Source organism: Dasypus novemcinctus, chromosome 5, assembly GCF_030445035.2.
Source record: "Dasypus novemcinctus isolate mDasNov1 chromosome 5, mDasNov1.1.hap2, whole genome shotgun sequence".
Classification (NCBI taxonomy): Eukaryota; Metazoa; Chordata; class Mammalia; order Cingulata; family Dasypodidae; genus Dasypus; species Dasypus novemcinctus.
In genome coordinates this window covers 103,490,533-103,512,072 of record NC_080677.1, presented here as the reverse complement: position 1 = coordinate 103,512,072, position 21,540 = coordinate 103,490,533, and the positions used below count along the sequence as shown (strand labels likewise).

The following is a 21,540-nucleotide window of genomic DNA, read 5'->3' as shown; positions in this document are numbered from 1 at the left end:
AAAATTATACCATTTTAGAAATAGAACTTTTGTATTCAAGCATTTATAATCTATCACTGGTCAATTGTTTTTTGTAGCAACACACTTTCAAAGAGACTTCATTAAAAGTGTGCTGTGAAAGTTGTCTCTGATGGTTTTTTTTTCCAAACATGATTAAGCAAGAAGGAAAAACATTCTTTCTCCCAAATTTCACAATGGCAGAAAAACAAAGCTTCAAACTTCTGAAAAATCATTTTAGAAATAATGGATTTAGCATCTGATTTGAATTGTTAAGATGCTAGAGGTGATTGTAAAAGACAAAAGGGCAAGTAATACGGGAATTGAACTTATGAAAACAGGTCAAGTTAAAAATATAAATTTAAAGTTGACTTTGTATTAAAAAGTATAAACTAATAGGCTGAGGTAGAAAGCAGAAAGGTCTAGAAATTTTTAACTTAAGCAACTGGTCTAATTATATTCAAATATACTGCATACCCATCAGACTGCAGCACTAATATCATAAATAGATTATTCATCCACGCTGACCTTACTGCAGCGAGGTTGTCTCTGTTCCCTTATTCCCAATTCCTTCCTCACTCCTTCTCAAGAGATGACAATGCTAATCTGATTGCATAGCATTAATTGCATTGTGTTTACAGCTTGAGTCATGCTTTATTTATAAGTCAAATGTATGTGCGCTGGCCCCTCTGATGCCTTTGGGCTGTCTTTCTTCTTTCCCATGCATAAAAGCTGCCAGAGGATAGTAAGATCACCTCATGTGGATTTGCTCTCACAGGGAGAAATGAGGCACTGTGTTGTAAGGCCTAAAATTGAATGTGCTTTCTTGACATTTTGAGCCTCATGGGGCCCCAAAAGATCATTTTGCCAGATATGCCACCTGCCAATGGGAAAGACCTCCCACCTGTACCCCTCATGGACCTCAACCTGACAGGTTTCACCTCACTGGCAGCCTACAGAATTATTCAAACAAGCCTACCACATTCTCTCACAGGAACCAAGAATCACCCCACCTTCTTTGTACTACAAAACCTGCTTCCCACAGTCATTGCTTGTTCACTCCATTCCCAAGTGCAACCCCTATTTGGTCCTATGTGGCATGCTGAGTCCTCTTCTGGGGCTGTATATTTGATTTTAAAACTTCCATTTGATTTTATCTGTCCAGTGTCACATGTTGAGTGTTCAGCCATCTTGTAAAGTAGAATATCCTTCTCTCTCCCAATAGGGTGAATAGGAGGCAATCAAGATAAATATCCACTTCAAAGTTTTAGCAGAATTTTGCATTGAGGAGTATTTGGCCTTAATACCCAAAATAAAATATTGTCACTTTTATGCCAGTTTGATATTGCTTCTTATGTTTATGACAGAATTATTTACTATTTCTCCTACTTTTTGGTAAAAGTTTCAAACTTTTAAAAAAGTTGCAAAATATAATATATACTTTATACCCTTCACTTAGAATCAAGAGTAGTTAACAATTTGACCCATTTGGTTTACAGCTCTCTGTTTTCTCTTTCTCTCTCTCTCTAATACACATATACATATGCATATACATATACGTATACGTATATGTAAACATGTACATATATAGTGGCTTTGAGATAGGTATCCCAGAAAAACATGCTCTTAATCTTAATACATGTATACATACACATAAATATACATATGCACCTAAACACACATATATACACTGTATATATACACACTTTTTTCATATGAGTTAATTGCTAACACATTCACCCTTCACTCTACTTAAGCTTATATCTCATGAATTAAATGGTGTTCCATGACAGTAGCAAAAGAAATTAATAAACATTACATTTTTAAAGTGGAAAGGGAATCTCTTCAGAGCTCATTAAATCCAGTCCTTTTATTTTACCAATTAAAGAAACAGACTCAGAGAGGTTATTTGGTTTGCTTAAAATGACCCAGCCAGTTTGTGCCAGAGTTGGCCCTTTTAACTCCTGAATCACTGCTCTGATAATTTCACTTAATTTTGACTGTGTTAACAGATTGAAAAATCATGTAAATTAACTCATTGATATCAACAAACTGAAACTTCCTACCGATTAAAATATTGTAATGCCATACTAACTTTTTAGTGATAAAATCTTAGGCAACAAGCTAGCTGAATTATGCAAAATAATCCACTGTTTCTTACCATCAGATCATGACTTTAGTATCCAGATATATTAAAATGACTCCAGACGTGAAACTGCAGTGCTTCTACCATACTTCCCACCAATGACTTTGCTATAGAAGGTAAAAAGATGTGTGTTATGGTAAATTTCTTCATATAGCCCCAAATGACTTAACTCTATTCAAAAGTTCTAAAAAGAAAAGTTTCAAAAAAGCAGAGATCCATTTCTCTTCTATATTCTCTATCTTTTCCACATGTTGAATATTTTCCCAAGAAATTTCCTGGGATGGAAAAAGATGCTTTGAGCATTTTAATACTTCATATAACAATGATAAATACATTTAGACTTTTCTGAATTACTACTCAGACAGTGGAATATGGAGACATATATAGAAACACAAAAAGAGATGAAAAGATTATAATTTTGATTAACTAAATGAAAGCTCATAAATCCAATATTCCCATGGTATTTAGATGAAATTTTATTCAAAAAATACTTTTCAGCCAAGTAATATTATATATGTTTGATTTCTTTTATGCCTGGGTGAGAAATAAATACAGACCTCCAAAAAGATAATAAGAAATTGATCATTAAATATCATAGGAAGGATTATCTCTGCCATGATCTTCCTCACACATGCAAATTACACTAAATTGAAAGAGGAAGTAGCTGCGACACCAGTTCCTCCATCCTTGAGGTCAAAGTTACAATGAAGTTGAAGGGACATTGGCTGTGGTCTTTATAGGAACCCAGGCTAGAGGAAAAAAGAACATAATCTGCATTTATCCCTTGATGAAAATCCAATGTGTAGATAAAAATTTAAAAAATTTAAAAAAAGGCCTGGTGGGAAAAGTACCAGTGGGGAAAAAGCTAACATATATAGATCTCTTTGCCAGAAGGTTCTTCCAATATTATATATTTTAAAAACTGGAGGGAGGATGGAAAAATAATTTAACTTGTTCAATCTGTTTTATGGAGAATGGTGGTCACTATGTTTCTAGGATTCATTTACTCATCTAGTTACCATTACCAAAGGACACTGGTCCAAACTCATTATCAAGGCAAACTTTTCCAGTTGCTTCGGTATCAGCTTTCTTCCTCTGTAGACAGTTTTTTTTTTTTTTTGCTCCTAAATAAAGGCCAATTACTTATAAATGTTCATAATATTATCATTAAAATTCATAATAGGGGGGATAGTGTGGTTCCAAGTGTATCACAAACTAAAAAATACTTTACGTTACTCAGCATGACTTAAAAAAGGACTGCTCTCATTTATTGAACTTGATCAATAAGAAAAGGGTAGAGCTAAAAAAGTTATATTCTTCTCTCTAGAGCTTCTTCCCTTCTTCCTTCTTTCCTTCCTTTCTTCCTTTCTTCCAACATCTAGTAACCACTCTTCCATAATTATTGAAATGAGATTACAACAATAAAAATGAGAAGCAACCTATGGAACTTACTGTGGGATACTGACACAAAACAAGGATGTAGATATATAAATAAAAAATATAATTATAGACTGTGATAAGTTCTGTGAAGTAAAGAAGATGAAATGATAGAGAATAACTGGCAGTCTGATTTTGGTTAGGATGATCTGGAAAGGCCTCTTTGAACACATGGTATTTGAGATGGGTCTGAAAAATGAGGAGCCAGTCTGGACAGCTGGAAACAAAACATTACACACAGAAGGAAGTCAACAGGAAGTCCCAGAGATGGAAGAGATGGCCTTTGTGGCTGGAGCACAGTGAGCAAGAGGGGGAGAGTTACAGAAAGCTGACTGGAAAGAGATGATACAATTTGGGAGACTGTGGTAAAGATTTCTGATTTTATTCTTAGTGCAATGAGAAGCTATTAAAAGAGTTTAATTGGGGAAGTAGCATGGCATGTTATAGAAAGAGCACTCTGGCTATTGTGTGGAGACTAGAAACCAAAGAAAAAGATGAATGAGGAGACTAGCGAAGTAGTGCAGAGATAAAATGATGGGCAAAGTAGGAAAACAGCAAGAGAGAAGCCCTCCTTTACAAAATTAAGAGCTGTAGAGAGAGATCAATAAGAATCTGGTTTTCCTTTCATGGACAAGAGGCAGGGGCTATGGTTTGCTAGAAATGTTTGACAAATACTAAAAAGACAGCTCTCTAGAGAAAACAGTATACACACAAAGAAACATATATGCACACACAAATGTAGAAATGTACATTCAGTATAATGTGTCACAACATAAGGTGGTGGTGGTGGGGTGATGCATGGTATGCATTATTGTTTTAACTCACAACTTCTCAAATTCAAAAAAAATTACTGATAAAAGGAAATGTAGCATTCAATTTACAAATAATAAAATATATAATGCACTTTATTGTGAATTCCATATAGCTGTTAGATTGTCACAGAATTCTTTCATTGAGTATTTAGGAAATCTTGTATCTGTAGTTAGCCTATGGAGTGTATTTCCTACATGAATGTTGATTAATATTTTCATTTATGTTATCAATTAAGATGAAAGTGAAACAAAAAAACAGTATGCCAGAATACCACCCATTGCTCAATGACATGAAAAACTTCTTTTTTGAATCAGAGCAATAGTTTTCAAATACTGGAAGAATATTTACTCAATGTTTTGTAATTCACAAAAGGCTATATCTCCAATATTAACATTTCCCTTTCACTTTATTACATCCAGACAAGCAACAAAACAATAAATCAAGCACTGATTCTTAGGATTTGCTAATTGGTTTAAATATTCCCCATATGACCAATTTCGCTGAATACAGAGCATAAGATTATATAGTTTTCCCACTATACGGATATGATAAGGCATTAATAACTTTAAGAGCATAGGTAAGAGTAAAATGCAGTAAAATAACTAGGAAATGGTGAGTGAGTTTTAAGTATTTATTCTTTTGGTTTTAATATAAATTACTAAATTTTCAGTTTACACATCTTTTAATAATGGCTCTACTTAACAACCAGCTCCCAAATTCCTGAAAATATAACAAACATCCCATGAGACAGTAAAAGCTGGTGGGGGACAGCTCCAGCACACAACTACATTAAGACCACATGAAAAGCATAAGATTTGGGACTGCAGCAGGTATTTTCACATCCTCTTGTTAGGACTCTATCCTAAGACCCAATCCTCCTCTCTTACCATAACCCTACTCCACACTGGGATAGGAAAAGAAGGCACATCTGCAGCCAAGCTATAATTCAGAAGAAGCCATTGATAGCATATCCATCCTCAAGAGAAAACTGATGGACCTAAAAGAGAGTTTTCCTCAGGGTCAAGGATCAGAGAATAGCTCATGAGTAATTGGCACAATTTCTACATTTTTTTCTTGGTACATATTCACATTAAAGAAGACTACTTTGCTCTTTTTAAGGCCCTGAAATTAAACAATGCTTTCTATGATTAAACCACATAAATGGGTTAGAAAGAAATGAGACTCTACTACTTCTTAATTCCTCAAGTAATTTGAAAGTTCTGAAGGTCAGAGATCTCTTGCTACAGTTCTTGATACAGAATCAAAGCACTGAGCCTGGTATTATGCACACGAAAAGTCATTGATAAAACCTAAAAACGGAAGCAATTTTAGGTTGATCTCCCTTCATTACAGATCTTTGCTCTCCCCTGTTGTTGTTCTCCGTGAACGCTGCGGCCCACACACGTGGGGAGGGGGCGACCGGGACGACCGAGGAGGCTTAAGCCCGATGAGTGACAAACAGAACAAAGACTCACACACAGTGACCGCTCTGAAGACGCAGACTCCTGGTGCAGGTCTGGTTTATTGAAAAAGTGCAGTGGTATATATGGGTGAGTGAGGGGAGGTTGGATGGTGTGTAAGAACTGGATTGGTTATGTTAATTTGATAAGGCTGATTGGCTCCAGAGGTCTTGTTACTGAGGCCAGGGGCAGTTTAGGCGGGCTCAGTGGTTGTTTATTTGAGTGCCATCTTTGAGGGGTGGGTCTTTTGTCTCACACTCCCCCACTTTTTTCTTCATGAATCCTGCTTTTTGAAGCATATGCAATTTTTGGAAATTAAAAGAACTACATTTTCTTCAGGCCAAGGAAAAATAAATACCTCCAGATACATCCATTGGTGGTGCTAATCCTCAAAATTAATTTTTTAGGATCCTGAAGTTTAATGCATCAATGTAATTTGTAGGCTTATACTGTGACAGTTCCACCCTTTTCTAATATATACATCCTTCTACTGTAGACATTTCTCTCCTATAAATTATAATAGCAAAATATTTAAAAGACTATTAAATCTTTCAAAGGTATGGATAATAAAGGTGTTTAAATGTAACTTTGTTTATTCTGAAATTATGCATTCACATTTTGTATTTTACATTTGATATTATACTAATGAACTTATTTTATCATTTGTCTTTATAGAATTTTTAGTTTCATTTACATATATGCCAAATATACCTTATACATAGGCAGAAATCTTATTTTCTATTTCTTGTGGTAAAATGCTGCCCCATGCACAGTGCTGATGCATGCAAGGAGTGCCAAGCCACACAAGGATGTCCCCTGCATAGGGGAGCTCCACTCACAAGGAGTGCACCCCATAAGAAGAGCCACCCAGCGGGAAAGAAAGTGCAGCCTGCCCAGGAATGGTGCCACACACACGGAGAACTGACACAACAAGATGAAACAACAAAAAGAAACACAGATTCCTGTCCTGCTGACAATAACAGAAGCGGACAAAGAAGACGACGCAGCAAATAGACACAGAGAACAGACAACCAGGGTGGGGGGGGGAGGGGAGAGAAATAAATAAATCTTAAAAAAAGGTAAATAGAAATTTAATCACACTGAACTATTTTATTCATGATGAAACAAAATTTGTAGGTTTCAAAAAAATCTAGTCAAGAAATTCTAATAAATAATTACTATTGAGAATTCTGGGAAGATGGACCATTAGAGAGTCACAGGACTTACTTCTCTCCCAGAAAAATAGCTAAAGGATAGAAAGGATAGGAAGAAACTGCTTGGAAAAATGTTCTAAGTATAGGACACCATAGGAAGGCTGGACCGCAAACAGAAGAGAGAGGGGCAAAGAGAAGAAGACACTTGACAAGAAAACTCTGTGAGCAAAAACTGCAGCTGCTGGTAACAATGCCCCCTCCCTCAGATCAGACAGCGTTGAGCTCCCTGGTCCCTGGCTACAGAGAGAGGGGCCACAGGAGTCCATTTCCCCAATAAAAGGCAGAGAGAGAGATGCAGCCTAAGCTTATCTCAGGTTTTGGCCGGCAAATTATGTCTGCTGAGTTCCACAAACCTTTCCTGGCCAGGGACCTTCACCATTGTTTGCCCTGGGAGCTGGCAGGGGATTAAAGAAATCTGACCCTTTCAATCATCCTCCTTACTCACTGGAACTAGTTGTTGAGAATGCAGAGGGGAGTGGAATTATTTCCTACCTGGGGAAAAGGAAGGGGCTGCTGGCAAAGGGAAGAGAATGGTTTTTGAGAAAGTTTGATTTGGAAGGATCCAAATAGCCCTAAGGTAGGTTCCTCTGTCACATTTTTACAGTCTGGGATGCAATGAAGACATTCCGACCAGGATTTGAGTAGAAAGATCTGCCAAAGATCACCATACGCTGGCAAAGAAGAAAGTGTATGTAAGGAAAATAAAAGTAAATAAATAGAAGAGGTTTGGGGGAGACTTTACAGCCTCCCTCCCCAAGACCTTTGGAAGCTGGCCTACAACTCATTATTGGGTCCAGGGCATGCATATGAGAAACTAAAAAGGGTCAGGTATAAAGAGCTAGAAGCTTGAAAGAACAGGAGTAACACAGAGACTGGCACCATTAAATCCCTACACAAGAGAAAGTGAGCATCAGAATAAATTCACCATCATAATCAGATGCCTAGACATCAGCAAAAAATTACAAGTCATACTAAGATAAAGGAAGATATGGCTCAAGCAAAGGAACATATCAAAGCCCCAGATGAGTCACAGTATTTGAGACAAGTAGTCAATGATAGTCATGAAAACTTCCTAAATCAAATCAATGAGTTGAAAGACAATATGGCTAAAGAGATAAAGGATATCAAGAAGACATTGGGAGACTATGAGTCTTCAAAAAGAGCCGGGAGGTTATCAGAGGGGTTGCCCTTATGCACACCTCAGCAGAGTCCCAGAGACAGATAAAGTAAATACAACCTCAGGTATTGGTTCTTCTGAGGGCTACAGAGACCCACAGGTTATATGGTCATGGTCATGGTCATGGCAGATGGAGTTCAGTGCCATGTCAGTTGGCCCTACTTTGGAGTTTGTGTTTGATGTTTGATGGAGGTGGACTAAGATGTGATCTTTGTTCACAAGCCTCTCCTGTTACTTTTACTGATCTGTAGTTGGTGCTGGGGTTTAGTGTATACCCAGGGGACCTGAATCTCTGGACTGACCATGTGATAGACCATGTTGAGGCCCTGAGCCTCAACAGACTTGCAACTCCTACACTCTGGTTTATTGGACTTACCCTACTCAGCTAACATGGAGATGAAGAAGGTCAGCCACCACACCAGGGAGCCAAGAGTGCCTACAACTGAAAGTAGGAGGATTGCATCCAGCATCCATGTGGAATCTAAGCTCCCTCTTGATATAGATGTGCAGTGGACACAACCATTCTAAGGTCCACAGGATTGAGGAATAGAGTATGGATCAGACTGGACTTACTGATATTCTATTTGTGAACTATTGTGATTAGTAATCAAAGGAAATGTGGCTTTGGTGTGAAAAAAGTGGCCATGGTGGCTGCTGGGGGTAGGGAGTGGGAGGAAGAGATGTGATGTGGGGGCATTTTTGGGGGTTGGAATTGTCCTGGGTGGTGCTGCAGGGACAGTTACCAGACATTGTATGTCTTCCCATGGCCCACTGGGTGGACTGTGGGAGAGTGTGGGCTATGGTGTGGACCATTGACCATGAGGTGCAGCTGTGCTCAGAGATATATTCACCAAATGCAATGAATGTCTCATGATGATGGAGGAGGTTGTTGTTATGGGGGGAGGAGTGGGGTGAGGGAGGTGGGGGGTATATGGGGACCTCATATTTTTTAATGTAACATTAAAAAATAAATAAAGAAAAAAAAAGAAGACATTGGGTGAGCAGAAAGAAGAACTTTAAAGCCTGAATAGAAACATGACAGCACTTATTGGAACAAAAAACAAAAATAGGTGTGATAAAAAACACATTAGATTCATACAAAAGCAGACTCAAAATCGTAGAAGAAAGAATAAGTGATCTAGAAAACAGAATAGCTGAATTTGAAGAAAGAGAACAGAGAGAAAAGAATGAAAAAAAAAATTGATCAGGGTTTCAGGGAGTTTAATGATAACAAAAAGCACAATAACATATGTGTCATGGGAGTTTCAGTAAAATAAGAGAAGGAAAAGGGGGGGAGGGAGGGACACCCAGTAAGACTTAGTGCAGATTTCTCATCCGAAACCATGGGATTGAGAAGACAGTGCTGAGACATAATTAGCATACTGAAAGAAAAAAATTTCCAGCTGAGAATTCTTTATTCAACAAAACTGCCCTTCAAATATTGAGGTGAATTTAAAACATTCACATATAAACAGGAATTAAGAGAGTTCATAAAAAAGAATTGGGCTGTTCAGGAAACACTAAAGGGAGCCCTACAGCCTGAAAGGAAAAAGACAGGAAAGAAGCTTGGAGGAGAGTTAGAAGGGAAGGCTATCAGAAGGATAACCAAAAGGGTAAAATGACTGACAAAAACAAGATATGACATATGAAAGCAAAAGAATAAAACAGTGAAGTAAATAATACATTTACAGTGATATATTGAATGTGCATGGATTAAAAGATATAGGATGACAGAATGCACACACACACACACACAAATGAACCATCCATATGCTGCCTACAAAAAATTCACCTTAGAGTCAGGGATACAAATCCTCTAAATGTGTGAACGGTTAGAAAAAGATATCCCATACAAACAGTAAACAAAAAATAACAAGGGTAGCTATATTAATATCAGGCAAAACAAACTAAATGCAAAAAAAAATTTATGATATGCAGAAAGCCATTATATATTAAGAAATGAAACAAACCACCAGGAAGGAGTAACAGTCAAAAATATATCTATGCACCTAACCAGAATGTCCCAAAATATATGAGGCAAAGTCTGGCAAAACTGAAGGGAGATATAGATATCCCTACAACAATAGTTGGATACTTCAACATGACACTCACATCAATAGATAGAACAACAAACCAGAATATCAACAAGTAAACAAAGACCTTGAGCAATATGATAAATGAGCTAGACCTAGCAGACATATTCTGAATGATACATCCAAACCAGTGGGTTATACATTCTTCTCAAGTGCTCATAGATCTTTCTTGAGGATAGATCACATTTTGGGTAAGAAGCCGGTCTCAATAAATACAAAAAGATTGAAATTATGCAATGCACCTTCTCAGATCATAATGGAATGAAGCTGGAAATAAATAACAGATGAGTAAGGGAAAAATTCACAAATGTGTGGAGACTAAACAATGTACTCCTAAATGATCAATGGGTCAAAGAATAAATTGTAAGAAAAATTAGTAAATATATCAAGACAAATGAAAAGGAGAACACAATTTATCAAAAATTGTGGAATACAATGAAGGCAATACTGAGAGGAAAATGTATAATCCCAAATGCCTACATTAAAAAAGAAGGAGCTAAAATCAAAGACCTAACAATATCTGGAATAACTAGAAAAAGAACAGCAAACCAATCCCAAAGCAAGCAAAAGTAAAGAAATAACATATTTGAGCAGAAATAAATGAAACTGAGTAAAAAAAAAAAATAGAGAAAATCATCAGAACCAAAAGATGGGGGAGCAGATGTGACTCAAGTAGTTGAGCTCCTGCCTCCCACATGGGAGGTCCCAGGTTCCTGAAAAAACAAAACTGAAGAACAAAAAAAAACTAACTCAGAGTAGTTGATGTAGCTCAGTGATCTAGTTCTGACTTCCTACCTACAAGGTCCTGCGTTCAATCCCAGGCCCCTGGTACCTAAAACAAAACAAAACAAAAAGATGGTTCTCTGAGATAAAAAAATTTAACAAATCCTTAGGCTGACAAAGGAAAAAAGGGCAAAGATGCATATGAATAAAATCAGAAACAAAAGGGGGAATGTGTTATGACTGATTCCAGAAAAATTAAAAATATCACTAGAAGATATTATGAGAAACTGTGTGCCAACAAATTAGACAACCTAGATGAAATGGACAAATGCCTAGAAGTATGCAAACCACCTGCATTAATACTATAAGAAATACAGGAACTCAACAGACTGCATACATTTAAAGAGATTGAATCAGCCACCAAAAATCTTCCAACAAAGAAAAGGCCAGGACCAGATAGATTCACAGTTGAATTTTACCATGCATTTTAAGAAGAATTAATACCAATCCTTGTTAAACTCTTCCAAAAAACTGAAAAGGAGGGAAAATTACCCAACACATGACATGGGATCTATTCCTGGTATGCAAGGGTGGTTCAAAAAAAGAAATTACTTGTTGTATATCACATTAACAAATTGAAGGCAAAAAAAAATATGTGATCATCTTGATTGACTCAGAAAAGGCAAGTGACAAAATCCAGCATCCTTTCTCGATAAAAAACATTTCAAAAGATAGGAACAGAAGGAAAGTCTCTCAGTATGATAAAGGACATAATGAAAAATGCACAGCCAACATTATACTCAATGGGGAAAGGCTGAAAGCTTTCCCTCCAAGATCAGGAACAAGACAGGGATGCCCAATGTCACCACTATTATTCAGCATTGTGTTAGAAGTTCTAGCTAGAGCAATTAGATAAGAAACAATAAGGAATTCAAATAGGAAAACTGGAAATAAAACTCTCATTGTTTGCAGATAATGTGATCTTATATTTAGAAAATTCCAAATTATCTACAACAAAACTACTGAGCTAATAAATGAGTTCAACAAAGTGGCAGGATACAAGATCAATGTGCAAAAAAGCAGTAATGCTTCTATACATTAGTATTGAACAATCTGAGGAGAAAATCAGGAAATAAATTCCATTTACAATAGCAACAAAAAACTCAAAAACCTAGGAAGCAATTTAACCAAAGATGTAAAGCATCCATATCAGAAAACGACAAAACACTGCTAAAAGAAATCAAAGAAGACCTAAACAAATGGAAAGACATTCCATGTTCACGGATTAGAAGACTAAATAATGTGAAGATGTCAATCCTACCCAGTTCTACCAGAACTGATTTATAGATTCAATGTAATATCAGTTGAAATGCCAATCACCTACTGTACAGAAATAGAAAAAACAATTACCAAATTTATTTATCCAGGAGACCTAGATAGCCAAAAGCATTCTAAAAAGAGATAAGTAGGAGGACTCTCCCTGCCTGAAACATACTACAAAGCTATAGTGGTAGAAACTACATGCTATCAGTGTAAAGATAGACAAGTGATCAAAGGAATGGTATCTAGAACCCAGAAATAGACCCTCACCTCTATATCCAACTGGTTTTTGACAAGCCACTTTAGTGGGACAAACTGTCTTTTCAGTAAATGGTGTTAGGAGAACTAGAAACCCATAGCCAAAAATATGAAGAAGAACCCTATCTCACTCCCTATACAAGAATAGATTCAAAATGACTCATATACTTGAATATAAAATGCAGGACCATAAAACTACTAGAAGATAATGTGTGGGAAACAGCTTCAAGATCTTGTGGTAAATGGGGGTCTCTTAAACTTTACACTCAAAGCTCTAGCAATGAAAGAAACAATAGATAAATGGGACCTCTTCAAAATTAAACACTTTTGCACCTCAAAGGACTTTGTTAAAAGGGTGAAAAGGCAGTCAACTCAATGGGAGAAAATATTTGGAAATCACATATCTGATAAGCATTTAATATCCATGATATATAAAGAGATTCTGCAACTCAACAATTAAAAGACAAAGGACCCCATTAAAAAATGGAGACAAGATTTGAACAGACATTTGTCCAAAGAAGAAATACAAATGGTGAAAAAACACATAGAAAAAAAAATGTTCAGCATCACTAGTGATTAGGGAAATCAAATCAAAGCAATAATGAAATATTATTTCATATCTATTAGAATGGCCAGTATTAAAGACAGAAAACTACAAGGGTTGGAGACAATGGGGAGAGATCGGAATGTTTATTCATTGTTATTGAGAACGTAGAATTGTACTATTTGACAGTTCCTAAGGAAATTGAATATAGATTTGCCATGTAGTTTGGCAATACCACTACTAAGCATATGCCCAGAAGAACTGAGAGCAGTGACTCAAACAGACATCTACACACCAATATTCATAGCAGCATTATTCACAATCACCAAAAGATGGAAACAACCTAGGAGTCTATTAACTGATAAACAAATTGCGGTGTAGACATAGGATGGAATGAATAATATTCAACTGTAAGAAGAAATGAAATCATGAAGCATATGACAATATGGATGAACCTAGAGGACATTATATTAAGTGAAGCAAGACAGACACAGAAGGGCAAATACTGCATGATTGCACTAATATGAACTAAATATATTGTGCAAAACCTTGGAGTTAATAATTAGAATATAGGTCACTAGAAAATAGAATGAGTTTAGAGAATGGAAAGCTGAGGTTTAATTGTGCAGAACTGGTAAAAAGTTGTTTGTAAATCTTTGGAAATGAACAGATATGGTGAAAGAAATGAAAGAAATGGTAGCTGTAACTAACCATGCTAATATAATGATATTGGTTGAAAGGGAAAGTCTAAGGGCCTGAATATTGCTAGAAGAAAAGTTTAAAAATGTAGCATAGGATTATTTAGTATAGTGTACTCTCAAGTGAAATATGAATATGGGTAATATTCATGTATAATACTGTTTTTCTTTGAAACAGAAAATGGCATGTTAAAGTTACAAGATATTACTATCAAATAAAAATAGCTTGCATTTTGGTTAAAGCAATCTATGGGCAGTAATGTATATTAATAATTTTCCGTGAAGGGTTAAAAATGGAAATATATTAAGTGAAAGAAACTAGACAAAAGGTACTAAATATTGTTTGATTCCATTTATATAAAATATAAATACAAATAAATTTTAGAGAGGGAAACTGAATAGAAGCTATGTATGACAGGGGATGAATAGACAGATTGAGAGGTGATTATTAAGGGATAGAGTTGTTTGTCTGTTTTATGTTTTGTTTTGCTTTTTGTTCACTATTGATAGTAGTATTAGCGTAATGAAAACATCCTAGCATTGATTGGAATAATGAATGCACAACTCTGTGATTATCCCAAATACAACTGATGGTATGCTTTGGATGGACTGCATATTTTATGAATATGTACCAATAAAATTGGTTAAAAACACACATAAAAAATAAATTCTTATGTTGTATGACAAAAAATACCATTCCAATTTTTAAAATAAAACTACATTCGAATAGTACCCTACTCAATTTTTAATGCTGATGAATCATGCAGTACAGATCTAACACTGATGTATTGGAGGAATGTTTGCTGTATAGATAACTCTGGTGAAACTCTAGTTTTAAGATTCTCCCTAACCATTAAATTCTGTTTGATAACCATTCTATAGATTCACTTTTAATTGTCTCAATTTTTAAACTTTTTTAAAATTGCAGTTTATCAATCATATATGAACATCCATAAACAATAAGTATATAATTTAAGTTGTGAACCTACAAAACAAGCATGTGTATCAACATACAGGGCTCCCATACATTACCCCACCACCAACACCTTGCACTATGGTGAAACAATTGTTACAGTCTATGGAAGAGCATCATCAAAACATTACTACTAACTATAGCCCATATCTTACATTTGGTGATTTTTCTTCCCAACCCACTCAGTTAATGACATCCTCAATTAGTACTATATAATTGTTATAGTTCATGAGAGAATGCTCTCATATTTGTTCTGTTAACCACAGTTCATCTTCCATCACAGGATTCATTGTGTTATATAGTCCCATGCTTTGTACAATCCATTCAAAGTGTACACTCAGTGGCTCGCATTTTCATCGCATTGTTATGCTGTCATCACCTCAGTCAATTTTAGTTAAGCCTAATCCACTTCCCTACCTCAGTCAATTTTAGAATGTTTTCATTAGTCCAAAAGGAAAAATCCCATACCCCCTTATATGCCTCTACTTCTGTCCCTTGGAATTGATATAATTTCTTAGTAAAATATACATGTACATCTGTGAATTTACTCATCACTTTTAATTTTCAACTGGAGATGAAAATACTCCAATGGCTTGTTTAAAGTATTATAATTTTGAAAGTACTTTCCTTCCATTCATATTTAAGATAACTTTTCACAGACAATTAGTTTATAATGTGCATGAGGTTCTTTGGGGATTTAAGGATTTTTCTTTTAAGTTTTAAATGATTATTATTTATAATTCAAAATTGGTTAAAATATATATGTAGCCAATTTTTCAAAACATTTTTAACATCATGACAAGCTCAATTTAGTCATTTCTCTGGTAAGTCATATTAGATTAGTCATATTTCATATAGTGATAATTATGGGCTTTGGAAATTGCTTAAATATATTTTGTGATTAACTCTAGTAAGTTACAAGCATATTGAAAATAGAAAAAAAACATTAAATATTAATAAAATACCTATATTTTTCACAGACTTGGAACATTGGATTTCATACTTTAACAAGTAAAGTAAAAATGAACTTACAGAATCTTTCAATTTGTGTGGACAAAATATAAATAGTTGTTTCTGTTTATCACTTTTGAATAATAACATTTGAAATTACAACAAGGTAATTTTTTTGAGGTTTTAAGCATGTAAACAATGTAGTCATTTTTAGGTCAAGGAAGTGTTTTTACAGTGTGTGGTGAATTGAAGCTGTATGTACACCAGAAAAACATGGTCTTAAATTCAGTCCACTCCTATAGGTGTGAACCCATTGTAAGTAGGGACTTTTGATGGGGTTGCTTCAGTTAAGGGTGTCCCACCTCAATTAGGTTGGGTCTTAATCCTGTTACTTGAAGTCCTTTATATGAGAATGAAATGTGGCACAGAGGGAAAAATCACAGAAGGCAAGAAACTGAACTTGGAAGGGAAACCGTTCTTTTGAGGGAAAGATTAGTGAAAACCTGACAATAAGTATAAAGTAGGCTGCCTCTAATAAAATTTTTTCAGATTTTATTTAATCCCATAGGAATGTCTATTTATCATCCGTAGGTTTATTAAAATGCACTTATTTTACCTATTTTCACAAACGGAATATATCTCTGCATAATAGAAACCCGTATGGTTTCCTTCTAACTCTGTTGGTTCTTAAAATAGTTCAGGTTCTTTGCAAAGACCCTCAGGAATAATTGTCCACACCACAAAACAATTATCCAGTATGTTTAACAAGAACACGTGACACGAATATCAATGAGATAGAAAATGAGTGTTGAGATCTGTTAGAGCAACTAGCCTAGCAACTTTTCCCACAATGCATGTCTCCAGACAAAACTATCTAAGTAGCAAATATTTGCTATTTCTTATTGGTATTTACCGTAATAACCATTGGATTCTCTGGTTCGGTCTTGTTTTCGGAAGTATATGTAAATTAGGTGAATCACCACTAAGATGACACATGGCCAGTCATGAATGAAAATAACAAAATTAGGGGCAACAATACTTTATAACAACTTAAAAATCACCTTCCAATGCAGTGATTTTCTTGCTTGTATTTTCGAGACCTCCATCCACTTTTGTTTTAAACTGTTTCCTTAAGGACTTCATTATGTTTCTTGAGAGACTATTTCACACTCTATTAGTTACAGTCAATTTCATCACATTACTTGAAGTGTAAAAGCACACAGTTCTTTGTACCTCTTGAAAGCACATTTCTTCCCTTTCAGTTTTTAATACCTCTAGCCCAGCTCTTGAATTAGAGGGATACTTTTACCCCTCCTGGCAATGTGGTCTTAAATAAGAAAAACTCTGTCAATTTCAAATTCCATATGTATTAAGATAAGTTGCATATTTTATGTATCAGAAAAATCGTTCGAAACTTAGAAATCAGGCAAATAATGTGGGTTGCACATCCTTTCAATATTATATAGCAGCCAATATTTATTTGCTTTTATTTAACAGACCCCCAAGGCTTTTTGAGGTGAATGTGCTCATTTCATTTCATTATTTATATCATTAAAAGGTCCCAGATTTAATTAAGCTACTTGTTATTTTCCCAGTATCAACAAATCAGCCAATCCCACAAGAATGAGCCTCACAATTAATAAGGATCTTAGAAATAAGGCTACAAAAAATTCTCTCAACTCACGCCCAAACCTCTAAGAATTGGATTCCTTTGACAAGACAATCTAATTAACAACCTGGTATAGTTGTATTCTAAGTCCTCAATTATCTTGTGTACATGATTTAGTAGAGGAATGGTGATATTCTTCTCCAAGCAATATAAATGTTGTTAAACAAACTTTTCCTCAGAAATTTTGTAAAATTGCCTTCTTCTACAGATACAAATATCAGAGATGTCATAAATTGGCTAATAGCAGTAGATATCAGCAACAGTGTTGATTTTATTTGCAGTGTGGTGGTAAAAATATATAGAAGTGGAAGTTTGACTTATTTGAAAATGGTGTTAAAAATGAAAGGGAAGTAAATCTCCAGAGTTTATGAACAGTCTATGGAAAGAGTATCCAAGTCGTCTTTTCTTGGTAAGTCTTACTTCTTCAATGAAGGATGACATTAACACAATAATAATGTTAAATCGTATGTGCGGAGTTCAAAGAGTTATCACAAAATCAGCATACAAATGCAATTACTACCAAAGTAAAGAAAAATGCCATTGCAAGTACACTATAAGCCTCTATCCTGACCTTTTATTATCATACCCTTCTTCATCCCCAAACATAACTATTACCCTGAATTCTAATATTCATGATTAGTATTGACTGTTTTTGAACTTCAAATAACTGGAAACGTACAGTATGCATATTATGTATTTTGATGGGGGGGGTGTTTTACTGATTTTGTTCACTCAATATGCTTTTGAGTTCATCCATACTATTGCTTTACCAGTACTTACTTCATATTCATTGCTGTATAGTACTTCAAGATCTCCCTATGTCACTATTTACCGTTTTACTATTGATGGGCATTTGTAGGTTTTCACTTTGGTACTTTACAAATAATGCTTCACTGAACATTTTGTACATGCCCTTCAGTGTATATATGCACATATTTCTATTGAGAATATACTTAGGAATAGAATTATTAGAATATAGAGTGTACATACATTAAACTTTAGAATACACTGCTAAATAGTTTTCCAAAATGATATCACAATTTACATTCCCATCAGTAATAGGATTTTTCTACATAATTTTCAGACGCCAATATTATCAGTCTTTTTAAATTTAAGCCATTATGATTCATGTACAGGATATAGTACTGAGGTTGTATTCCCCCGATGACTAATGAATTTGAAAATCTAATATAGTTACTGCCCATGTGTATATACTATTGTGTAAGGAGCTTGTGTAATCCTCTCATGTGTTATCCTGTTGAGTCTTCTGTCTGATTTTATTTATTTGTAGGAGATCTTTACAAACATTGAACATGGATTGTTTTCCATTTCTTGTGCTACAAATATATTCATATTCATAAGAGAGTAAAAAGTCAATGCCTTGAATTTCATGTTCATTAGAGACATTTTGCTCTCTTATGGCATCTTTTGAAATATAGAAATTCTCGTTTTTAATGAAATCAATATTACAAATAGATGTCTTTATTGTCAGTGCTCTTTCTGTCCTATGTTGTAATTTTTCATTAAAAATTCCTTATTATTATATTCAAGATATTTTATTGTTGATTGTTCAAATTTAATCATACAATCCACCTGGAAATAAGTTTTGTCTATTGTGTGAGATAATGGTTGAGTTTGTTTGTTTCCCACTTGACCCAAAACTGACTTAGAAAAAGCATCCTTTTCTTACTATGTTGCAGTCACATCTTTGTTATAAACCAAGGGTCTTAAGTGTATGTACATCTGTTTTTGAACTTGATTCTACTCCATTAGATTATTGCTCTGTCATTTTACCAGTTCTACATTTATCTTTACAATAAATATTAATATCAAGATTTTGTCTTCTACTTAAGGATTATCCTGGCTAGTCTTTGCTTTTGAAATGTTAATGTAAATTTAGTCAATATGTAAATTTCCATAAACATACCTGTAAGAATTTTGGTTGTTATCACACTGAATCCTTAGGTTTCCCTCACCAAACCAGCGTTGTTGCAAGAGAAACAGAACACCAAAGCTGAATTGATTATAAAACAGCTGCAAGGTTCAAGGGAGTATATATTTCCATTCTCATACCTCATTTAAAGGATGTGTTAGAAAAATAAGCAATATGCCTAAGAAAGAGATACCACCTCAGGCTTTTGGTTTCCTTACTCTCTGGTAAAAAAAAAAAAAAAAAAAAAGAAATATTCAGGTCCTCCATTTTGTTCGTACCTCCTCTTAGTGAACAATAGAACCCCCAGCACAGAAATTATTGATCATATTTGTTATGAATTTAGTGTTCTTTTTTGTATCTACACTTGTTATCATCTCCGTTGATACAATATGAGGCTTTGATGAACTACATAGTAAATATACTGTAATAATTGTTTGAAGGTTCTGTCAAATATCATTGCCCTTACTAAGTCATATATCATCAATATTGTAAATATTGTAGTGGTAAAGTTATGCTATGGTCATTTTTTTGAAACATTGTAGCATATGGTACCAGATGCCAAGGGCATAATAATTAATGAGAAAATTAGCACATAGATATTAGATCACTTTAATGTGTCTGCAGCCAAGGCTTAAAGTGTAACTTAGAAAACAGTTTGAAATCTTAAGGTGAATGCTATAAAACACTTAATATTGATTCTTAATAGCAATATACAAACAAAACAATCATGGCCTTTAGAACAATAAGAATATAGAAAGTGAGTTATTTTATACTTTTCTTTCAGTTAGGAATTATACTGATAAAAAGCAGTTATTCACATGCTTTGATCAAACATCATAATCAAAACTATTTTTGACATTCTTCTTGATACTCTCAAGAATAAGAGCAGGATTCAGAGTAGAGTGATCAGAATGAGCATGCATTAGACTTTTCTTCCTCATATCTGTTAAGTGAGGAGTAGAAATTGGTTGAACTGTTCAGGGCTACCCAATTTATGGGTATCAGCCTATATTAACTAAACTCAGTAACTAACCTATTTACACAGTACAGATTTTTAAAATAAAAGTGATGCATATTACATTTCAATAGGCTTTCTATTTTTACAAATTATTTTGTGCCATATAAACCAAAAGCAAGAGTTCTGGAGCCAGATTATCCAGAGACAAATCTCAATTCCAAAATTTGCAAAGTAACTTGGAAAGATTACTTTAACACCACTGGTCACAGCTTTTTCACCAGTAACAGAAAGTATTACCATACCTACTTCAGAAGGCTATTGGGATAATATATTGAGATACTCCATATGAATTAGTTAGCAAAATGCCTGGCACATATAAAGTATTCAATAACTGTTATAAATTATTATAATTATTATCCCAGCAGCTCTTTAGGCAGTTATTATATCCTCAATTATTATGGATGAAGAAATATAAACAAGAATGAATTTAAATGAATTTCCAAAGGTTATGGACAGGTTGTAAATTACAGAGCTGGGGCCTGAATCCAGGACTCTGAGCTCCAAATCTGGAGTTCTCCCCTTTGTCTCCTATTAATCATTATAGAGATAGAGAAAAATGAGGTGGGTTTATTTGGTGGAGCATTTCAGATTCAGAGGACTATTTTATATTTAACAATTTTTCAGGCTTAATTTTACTCTGTTTAAGCATAACTAAAACATGATTTGAAGAATAAACACATTAAATTTTTTTCTGAATAGCCCACAAATTGTCCACTCAGGTATGCATTTGATAATCTGCACTGCTGATAGCAGATGGAAGATTATTGCATGAAAGCTGGGGCAAGGCATTTTTAGATACATGCCCTTCCTTATGGTGAATATTCAGGTCATAACACATATTTGGGGAAATTTGAGCAAATAACAGGAGCAAATGATCTCCATAACAAAAGATAAAGCACTAAAAATAAAACTAAACACTGCAGCTATGTAATTTTACCTATAATTCTTGGATTTTGTAGAACAATTCTTTGCAATTGGAAAACACACAATTTTTCCACTTTGAAGACTGGGAAGAAAAAGCAAGCTGCAAAAAAAAAATTGTTTTTCTATATTAGTTCTATAGGAGGATCTCTCCCTGGAGATTGCAGGCAGCCTTGAACCCCATACTTCCTGAAC

General features: G+C 34.7%; 1 pseudogene; it reads left to right on the top strand.

Annotated features, from left to right (window-relative positions):
• Positions 1–3,724: 3,724 nt before the first annotated feature.
• The window catches only part of LOC101420380 (aldo-keto reductase family 1 member B10-like), a 47,534-nt pseudogene continuing 29,718 nt past the window's right edge, over positions 3,725–21,540 (top strand).